The following is a 10,007-nucleotide window of genomic DNA, read 5'->3' on the forward strand; positions in this document are numbered from 1 at the left end:
AATGCAAATTTTCATTGGTAGACTTAAAACGAGATCTGAATAAGTAAAGAGAAGTACTATATTCTGAATAGGAAAAGCATAGCAAAAACATGTCTCTCATTCTATTTATTGGATCAACCAACTTTCTGGGACTACTAACCCACCCGTTTACACCCACCTCGCAGCTCTCAATAAATGTGGAATAGCTGTTCCCCTATGAGCCAGCACCGTGGTTATAGGTTTCCATAACAAAACAAAAGCATTTTTGGCCCACTTCTTAGCACAAGGCACACCCACCCCCCTCATCCCTATGCTAGTGATTATCGAACTATCAGCCTGTTTATCCAGCCGGTAGCACTAGCTGTGCGATTAACAGCCAATATCACAGCAGGTCATGTATTAATACATCTAATCGGAGGAACAATCTTAGTGCTAATAAGCATCAACACCATCACGGCTTTCATTACCTTCATTGTTCTCACCCTACTCACTATCCTCGAATTTGCCGTTGCTATAATTCCAGCCTATGTATTTACCCTCTTAGTATGCTTATATCTCCATGACAACACATAATGACCCACCAGACCCACGCGTACCGCATAGTAAACCCCAGTCCTTGACCCCTTACAGGAGCCCTTTCAGCCCTCCTCATAACATCAGGCCTAATCATGTGATTCCACTTCAACTCAATAATTCTACTAATATTAGGCCTACTAACCAACACTCTAACAATATATCAGTGATGACATGACGAGATGTTATTTGAGAAAGCACCTTCCAAGGCCATCACACACCAATCGTCCAAAAGGGACTTCGATACGGAATAATCTTATTTATCGTCTCAGAAGTCCTCTTTTTTATCATCTTCTTTTGAGCCTTCTATCACTCAAGCCTCGCCCCTACCCCTAAATTAGGCGGGTGCTGGGCGCCAACAGGCATTCGCCCTCCGAACCCCCTAGAGGTGCTGCTTCTCAACCCTTCCATGCTATTAGCCTCTGGGTGTCTATCACCTGGGCCCACCACAGCCTTACGGAAGGAAATCCGCAAGCACATACTCCAAGCTCTCTTTATTACAATTGCCCTTCGCGTCTATTTCACACCCCTACAAGCCTCAGAGCATTACAAAGCCCCATTTACATCTCAGATGGGGTATATGGGTCAACTTTCTTCATAGCCACAGGATTCCACAGACTGCACATAATCATTGGGTCCACCTTCCTTATTGTTTGTTTCCTGCACCAATTAAAATTTCACTTCACATCCAACCACCACTTCGGCTTTGAAGCCGCTGCTTGATACTGATATTTTGTAGATGTTTTATGACTATTCTTTTACGTATCTATCTATTGATGAGGCTCATAATTCTTATAGTATTAATTGGTGCAACTGACTTCTAATCAGTTAGTTTCGGTACACCCCGAAAAAGAATAATAAACTTAATACTGACCCTATTAACACATACTGCACTGGCCTCATTGCTTGTACTCATCGCCTTCTGACTCTCCCAGCTAAACACTTACACAGAGAAAACAAGCCCTTATGAATGCGCATTGGACCCTATAGGATCCGCCCGCCTGCCTTTTTCCATAAAATTTTTCCTAGTAGCAATTACATTCCTCCTTTTCCACCTAGAAATTGCCCTCCTACTGCCCCTCCCCTGAGCAACTCAAACAAGTAATCTAAAAACAATACTCACCATGGTTTTACTTTTAATCTCATTATTGGCAATTAGCCTGGCCTACGAGTGAACTCAAAAAGGACTGGAATGGACTGAACTAAACTGTATTTAGTTTAAAACAAAACAAATTATTTTGACTCATTAGATTATGACTAAACTCATAATTACCAAGTGTCTTTAGTGTATATAAATATTATTATAGCTTTCACTATATCCCTTATAGGATTACTAATATATCTATCCCACCTAATATCCTCACTACTATGTCTAGAAGGCATAATATTATCACTATTCATCCTGGCGACCCTAACAATCCTAAATTCACACTTCACCTTAGCCAGCATAATACCCATCCTCTTGCTGGTGTTCGCATTCTTCAAGGCAGCACGCAGATTAGCCTTATTAGTAATAGTATCAAATACCTATGGCACCGATTATGTACAAAACCTTAACCTCCCCCAATGCTAAAATTTATTATCCCCACAATTATACTAATACCCCTAACTTGACTATCAAAAAGCAACATAATCTGAATTAACTCCACAACCCATAGTCTGCTAATTAGTCTCACAAGCCTACTTCTTCTTAATCAATTCAATGACAATAGCCTTAATTTCTCATTCATATTCTTTTCCGACTCCCTATTCGCACCATTACTGATCCTAACAATGTGTCTCCTTTCCCTAATACTAATAGCCAGTCAATCTCACCTTTCTCAAATGAGTAAAAATATTTTACATAATAGTAACAGAACCCTAATGGTTTATTTTTATATTTTGGACTAGATAAAACAATTTTCAATTTTGTGAAGGAGAATAAATTATGAGAATCACTAAGAAAACTTGGAAAAAAAAGAATAATGAGTATGGGGCATGCCCTACCAGATGTTAAAACTTACTACAAAGCTATTATAATCAAAATATGGTCCTGGCACATGAATAGATAAATAAATCAGTGGAGCAAGACTGGAAGTTCAAAAGCAGATGCAAATAAATATGGGAATCTAAAATATGATAACGATGCATTTCAATTCAATGAATGAAGGAGGAGTTTTTATTAAATGATGTTGGGATAATGGACTATCCATTTAGGAAAAATAATGAAGTTAGATCCTTATGCCATGCAAAGTTCTTATTATAAGAAATAAAACTATTAACATTGGTGGAATTAAAACATTAAGACATAATATAGAAAAAAATGCTTATATATGTCAGACTTGGAAAGATCTAAACAAGCTGAAATCCAGAAACCATTAAAGGAAAAGTCAACCAGTTTGACTACCCAAAAATGAAAGTCCTGTATGAGGAAAGATGAAAGATAGCCAAGGAAAAAAATATTTGCAGCACATATAAAAAACTAAGTATTAATATTCCTAATACTCAAGAGACATAATAATTAGCTATAAAAAGAAAGTTCTATAAAAATGATTAGAGAATGTGAATACATAACTCACAATAGAGGAAATACAAATGGCCAGTATATCTAAGAAAATAGGAAACAAAAATTGATGCATCTATGTAGAACTATTTTGCTAAAAATTTTAAACTTTGACAACTTCTGGAGGTGGAGGGGGTATAGAAAAAACAGAGCTCTTGTATACTTTTGACCAAAGTGTCAGGTTGTTCAATATTTTGAAAGCACCTTGTTGAATTCATTAAAATATAGTATGTACATACTATTTGACCCAGCAACACTACTCCTAAGGACTCTAGCTTACAGAGATAAGAGCATAGAAACATAGAAATATATGAAGGTAAAGAAATTAAGAATGTTAATACAGTCTTGCTTATAAAAGAAAAAATGGGAAAAGCTATCAATATCTATCAATATTGGTTAGTTGAATAAATATGGTACATCCAAAGTAAAGAATTTTATGCAACTATTAAAAAGAATGTGACAGATTTGTATGTACTGACTGTAAAGATGTCCACAATTTATTGGCAAGTGAAAAAAAGCAAGGTAAAGAACAATATATCCAGTCTGATACTAGATTGTATTTTAATAAGTGGGTGTGAGAATTTACATTAGATACATGCACTTATATTAAATAATATTAAATAACTTCAGAAAAATTGGAAAAGATACATACAAAATGGCTAAAAGCATTTTCCTGTAGGGGGTGGCATTGGATTAAAAGGGAAGTTTCATTTCTTACTGTATTTTTCAGTATTTTTCCTAAAACAGGATTTAAAAATGCAGCCTGGAAATTATATACAGTTACATCAATTGTATACACATACATATCAAAGAAGACGGCTTTGTAAAATTTGATGATGCACAATTAAATGAACTGGCATAAAATAGTTTGTTCAACTGGAGAGGAATTACAAATGCAAAGGATATAAATGACAAATCACAGTTTAATAAGGAATCTTTTTTTTTTAATGTCCAAAGCCTGATTAATTCTTAATATGCTAAAGGAGAAGTAACTTACCTTTGACAACGGCTTTCCCTCGTAGCAGTTGATGCCACCGATGAAGACCATGTTGGGCATCACAGGTTTGGGATAGTTCAAAACAAAGTCACGTCGTAACAACCAAATTGATATTTGGCTGAAGAGATCAGATGCTGTGACAGTTGTCTGGAGAATCTCAGAGGCGATTTCTACAACATTTTTGAAAAGATAGTGGCAAAATAAACGTTCCTCCAAGTGCCGGATATGATTCCACAGTCTCTGTCCGAAAGTCATGACATCAGAGAACCCTGAGAAATCTCTAGGAACGTAAGAAAGAGCCATGGGACACTGAGTGCTTTCTTCAAGATAATGGCAAAATACTCCCCTGGTGAAGACCACAGATGGGAGTGAAAGATATTTGGCTACAATTAAGCCACACATATCAAAAGGATCTAGAAACACTGCATCAAAAGAACTCTCTTTTAAGTATTTTACTAATTTTGTGTCCTCAAACAAACTCTTACAATGTGAAAAAAAGTAGTCAAAAGCTTTGTTGGACGAACTCATCAACATAAGAAGTAGACTTTGTGGCTGAGCTTTCCAGTGAAAATCGGAGAACTTCTGGAACTCACTATTCAAATTCTCCAGAGTGTAAGACGTGGAATAAGTCTTTACCGTAAGATTGAATGAACTTCCCAGGTACCAACTCACCTCTGGTATGACTAAGACCACCTCATGCCCTCTGTGGGCAAGTTTCTCCACGACCGGACGCATGGTAAACCAGTGGCTCCTATCCATGGGTACTACCAGCAGCTTGCCTGCCTCAGCAAAGCCAGGTGTCAGCAGCAGACACATGCACAGAGGAAGGAAGCCGGTTAAAATCGCAGGTGCCATCTGTTAACTACAGCCCAGAGCAATCCAGCTGCCTGGATTCTAAGCTCATGTAACAGGAGCGGCATAAGTACAGGCACAAAACCTGCCTCAGGAGAGGGCGTGTATTTAGACATTCATAAAAAAAAAAAAAAAATTATACTCATTGCCAATGAATTACTCATAAGGATGATAATGAATGAGAAGCATTTGCTGAAACAGGTAGTAGTATGTTTTCCAGATGAGATAGCTTTTGATCTTTACCATGAGCAGAGACATTTCACTGCAATGCCCTTTTAGAAACAGAATTATTAAACAGTGCTCTTGGAACCTAAGGACTCAGAATGATAAAAAAAGAGGGTAAGTTTCAATAAAGCTGGGATTTTCGCAATTTCTCCCAAAGGAAAATTTGGATTTTATCTTCAGGGTACCAAAGACTCTTTGCCCAGAAAGTGATTGGCATCCTAGATTCCAAGGAAAGATTTGAAGCACCTTGCCGCTGACCTCCTCACTGGCAGTGAACTTGAGGTCGACAAGAGTCTCTGCGATGCTTGATGTTACTGCTTGTCTTATTCCATTTCCAAACCCTCTGAGGCTTCTGAAATGTTGAGATAAGATTGACAACCCCACCTCCCAGTCTAGGGATGTGATGGAATGTGTTTGTCATCTATTTTAAATTGCTTTCTCTAGATATGTCACATAATAGGGTTACCTGCCCAGTGTTTGCCCGAAGCACTCTGCTGGGACTGCTTTCTCTTTTCTCTCTGCTTCCACAGTCCTCTGTTTAGACGTCTGTTGTGGGATTGTCCCAATAGGCCTGGTACCCTCCTTCAGGAATCTCTGTATCTGTCTCACACTCTATCAAGCACTCCTTGAGGTCAGGGGACATGTCTTCATATTTGTACTCTCCTCCCACAATACCCATGCTATGCCTCGTACAGAGAAAGCACACAAGGAAATGTTTGTTGCACTGGACCAAACTACACTACGGAGGTTTTCTAGACACCTTCATGGGTAAACTCACTGGTGTCAGATTAGATCTTGAGGACCATTTGGTGAGGGATTCTAGAGCCAACCTAGGGGCATAATCTTTGTTAGGGGTCCAGATGGCTCCGTCCAGGACACCCAAACTATAACTGGTGACATTTGCTTAGTCACCATTTACCTTGGTGACTGGAAAAGTTTCAGATAAATGTCTGAAAAATAAAAATGGTGGTGAGTGGTCTACCTGCAGGTAGGCTTATTTTAGATATCAATGAAATAGAAAATAGAAAAGCAATTGATTAGAGATAATCAATGAACCCAAAAGCTCGTTCTTTGAAAAACTGAATTAACTTGATAAAGCTCTAGGGCTTCCCTGGTGGCACAGTGGTTGAGAGTCTGCCTGCCAATGCAGGGAACACGGGTTCGAGCCCTGGTCTGGGAAGATCCCACATGCCGCGGAGCAACTGGGCCCGTGAGCCACAATTACTGAGCCTGCGCGTCTGCAGCCTGTGCTCTGCAACAAGAGAGGCCGCGATAGTGAGAGGCCCACGCACCGCGATGAAGAGTGGCCCCCGCTTGCCACAACTAGAGAAAGCCCTCGCGCAGAAACGAAGACCAACACAGCCATAAATAAATAAATAAATAAATAAATAAATAAAGCTCTAGCCAAACTGATCAGAAAAAAAAAGAAAGAGAGAGAGAGAGAAGAAGAAATGACCAATATCAGCAATGAGAGAAGTGGCATCACTACTACAGGTTCTATAGATATTAAAAGAATAAGAGAATATCATGAACAAGTTTATGCCAATATATTCTACAACTTAGATGAAATGGACAAATTTCTTAAAAGATGCAAACTACTAGAGTTTAACCAAGAATAAATAAATAAGCTGAATAGAAATAACCTATGTATTTTAAATTAAAATTAAATTTGCAATACAAACTTTCCCACAAATAAAACCTCAAACCCAGATAACTTCACTGATAAATGTACCAAACATTGGAAAAAGAAGTACTACCAATTATCATTCCAGAAAATATTCTGGAATATAGATGCAATATACTCCAGTAGAAGCATAGGGAATTTCCTAATTCACTCTATGAAACTGTTACCGAGTCCAGGCTCACTCTGCTCCCCACACGACAGGCCAGTAAATAGGGAGACGAGGGCTTCCCTGGTGGCGCAGTGGTTGGGAGTCTGCCTGCCAGTGCAGGGGACACGGGTTCGAGCCCTGGTCTGGGAAGATCCCACATGCCGCGGAGCGGCTGGGCCCGTGAGCCACAACTACTGAGCCTGCGCGTCTGAAGCCTGTGCTCCGCAACAAGAGAGGCCGCGATGGTGGGAGGCCCGCGCACCGCGATGAAGAGTGGCCCCCACTTGCCGCGGCTAGGGAAAGCCCTCGCACAGAAACGAAGAACACAGTCATAAATAAATAAATAAATAAATAAAAGAACGTGAATTTCTAAAAAAAAAAAAAAAGGGAGACGAGGTGTTCAGGCAAGGAATAGCGACTTTATTCAGAAAGCCAGCAGACCAAGAAGATGACAGACTAGCGTCCCCCCAAAAACATCTTATCGGGGTCTGGATGCCAGTTTCTTTTACAGAACGGAGAGGGGGAGGAGGTGATGAAGTAAAGTAAGAAGGCCATTAATTTCACAAAATATCTCCTGGCTTGGCCAGCATGGGGGAGAGGATGTGTCAATTTCTTCTTTTCTGCAGCCATTCACAGGTGGGCAGGGTCAGATTGTCTCCCTGAGAGCTGAACAAAGGCCCTTTAGTTTAACATTCAGGCAGAGAGGTAGGGTTCCCTGAGGCAGGCCATTGTGTATAATTATAATAATAAAAGTAAATGAAAAGCAAAGGTTGAAGTAGCAAAGGTTAAAGTAAAAGAAACAGATCCAACATGGAGTCGGGTTTTGCTCTTCCGTGTTACAAGACCATAGAATTGGTCTATGAGACCAGCACTGCCACATAATAAAACTAAATAAGGAGTTTGGAGCAGAGAAAGGTTTATTGCAAGGCCATGCAAGGAGAGGAGGTGGTTCATGCCCTGAAAAGTCTCAAGCTCCCCGAAGGGTTTTGACAAGGCATTTTTAAAGGGCAGGTGAGGCGGGGCTGTCACAGGGTACTGTCAGCTTGTGCACAGTTCTGTGATGGGCTGATGGTGAGGCAGCAGGACGGTGTCACAGGGGTTAAGATTATCAGTCCTTAGGCTCCAGGAGGCCTGGGGGTCTGTGCTCATGGTCAGCAAGTAGTTTTTCCATTTGGTGGGGGGTTTTCACATCTGCAAAACAGCGCAGGAAATTTGCATCAAATACTATTATCTACCCTGGCTTTTTTGTTTGTTTGTTTGTTCTGGCTCATGAAATTCTTTTGTTTGTCATGGAAATGTAAGAGTGGAATATTAATACATTTCAGTTTAGTTCTGTAATGTCAGGAATTTTTCAAAAAAATTAGAAGATGGACTGGAGCTTTTTCTTTGTGAATAGAAACTGAAAAATAAAAAATACTATTATGTAGGTACTTCAGAGAGGAGCTAAAGCAGAGGATATGGGGGAAGGCATGTCCTGGGAAGGCCCCATAGGGCCTTGCTCGGTTACACTACAGACCAATACCCCTCAAGAACATAGATGCAAAAATTCTAAGCAAAAATTTAACAAACCAAATTCAATAATATAAACATATGTGTACCATGTAATACATAAAAATATAATATGTCATAACCAAGTGAGATTTATTCCAGGAGTGCAAGGCTGTTTTAACATTAGAATATCAATCAAGGTAATTCACCATATAAATAAACTAAAAAAGTAAAACCATGTAATCATTTCAATAGGCACAGAAAAAAATGTTTGATAAAATCCAACATCCATTTCTGATAAAAATTCTCAGCAAACTAGGAAAAGAAGGGAAGTTTCTCAACCTAATAAAGGGCATGGATCAATAATGAGAAACCCACAGTTGGGGCTTCCCTGGTGAGGGAAGTTCGCACCCCGCAACGAAGAGTAGCCCCCCGCTCGCTGCAACTAGCGAAAGCCCGCGTGCAGCAACCAAGACCCAACGCAGCCAAAAATAAATAAATTTATTAAAAAAAATAGTGTTTGGACCATGGTGGAATTTCTAGACTAGATACCAGAGAATCACCAAAGCCTCTTTGGTAGAGAAATGCGAGCTCAGGTGCGCCTCAGATGGATCTGGTAGTGACATGCATGATGGGATGGAGGTGGTAGTGATACGCATGATGGGATGGAGAAAGCGGCAGTCCACCTAAAATGTTGTCATTCTAAGGTGGGTGAGACTTCATGAGGGTCTGCCAGGCAGAGAGGGAGCCATGGAAACAGAAGAAGCATTGTCCAGGTGATACTTTGAGTTACAAAATGTTTGGATTCATGGAGAAAAGATGAAGTTTCAAAGACAGCTCCGAGACTTTGATGCTGGATGAGGGGAAGGATGGTGGTGTTAACAGGCCTTTCATTCATTTAACACATATTTATTAAGATCCTGTAATGAGCCAGGCACTGTTGAGATGGCCGGGATACAGCTGGGTACAAGGGTGAGCCTGTGTCCACAGAAGCTAACCTTCCAGTGCTAATTCTTGGCCAGGGAATGGAACTTTGAGGAATATTCACTGTTAGGAAGAAGGGAATGAAGCACAGCGGGCAAAGAAGAAGCAGTCAAAAGGCAGAAAGAGAAGCAGCAGGATAGAGTGCCTTGGAGCAGGGACGAGAATCATGAAGAGGAGGCTGCCAAGGGGGCAAGGTGGCCTAGGAAAGACTGATAAGAACTGAGAAGGGCTTCCCTGGTGGCGCAGTGGTTGAGAATCTGCCTGCCAGTGCAGGGGACACGGGTTCGAGCCCTGGTCTGGGAAGATCCCACATGCCACGGAGCAACTAGGCCCGTGAGCCACAATTACTGAGCCTGCGCGTCTGGAGCCTGTGCTCTGCAACAAGAGAGGCCGCGACAGCGAGAGGCCCGCGCACCGCGATGAAGAGTGGCCCCCGCTCGCCGCAACTAGAGAAAGCCCTCGCACAGAAACGAAGACCCAACACAGCCAAAAATGAATAAATAAATAAATAAATTTATTTAAAAAAAAAAAAAGA

The sequence above is a fragment of the Balaenoptera borealis genome (genome assembly GCF_965194805.1).
Source record: "Balaenoptera borealis genome assembly, chromosome: 6".
NCBI lineage: Eukaryota > Metazoa > Chordata > Mammalia > Artiodactyla > Balaenopteridae > Balaenoptera > Balaenoptera borealis.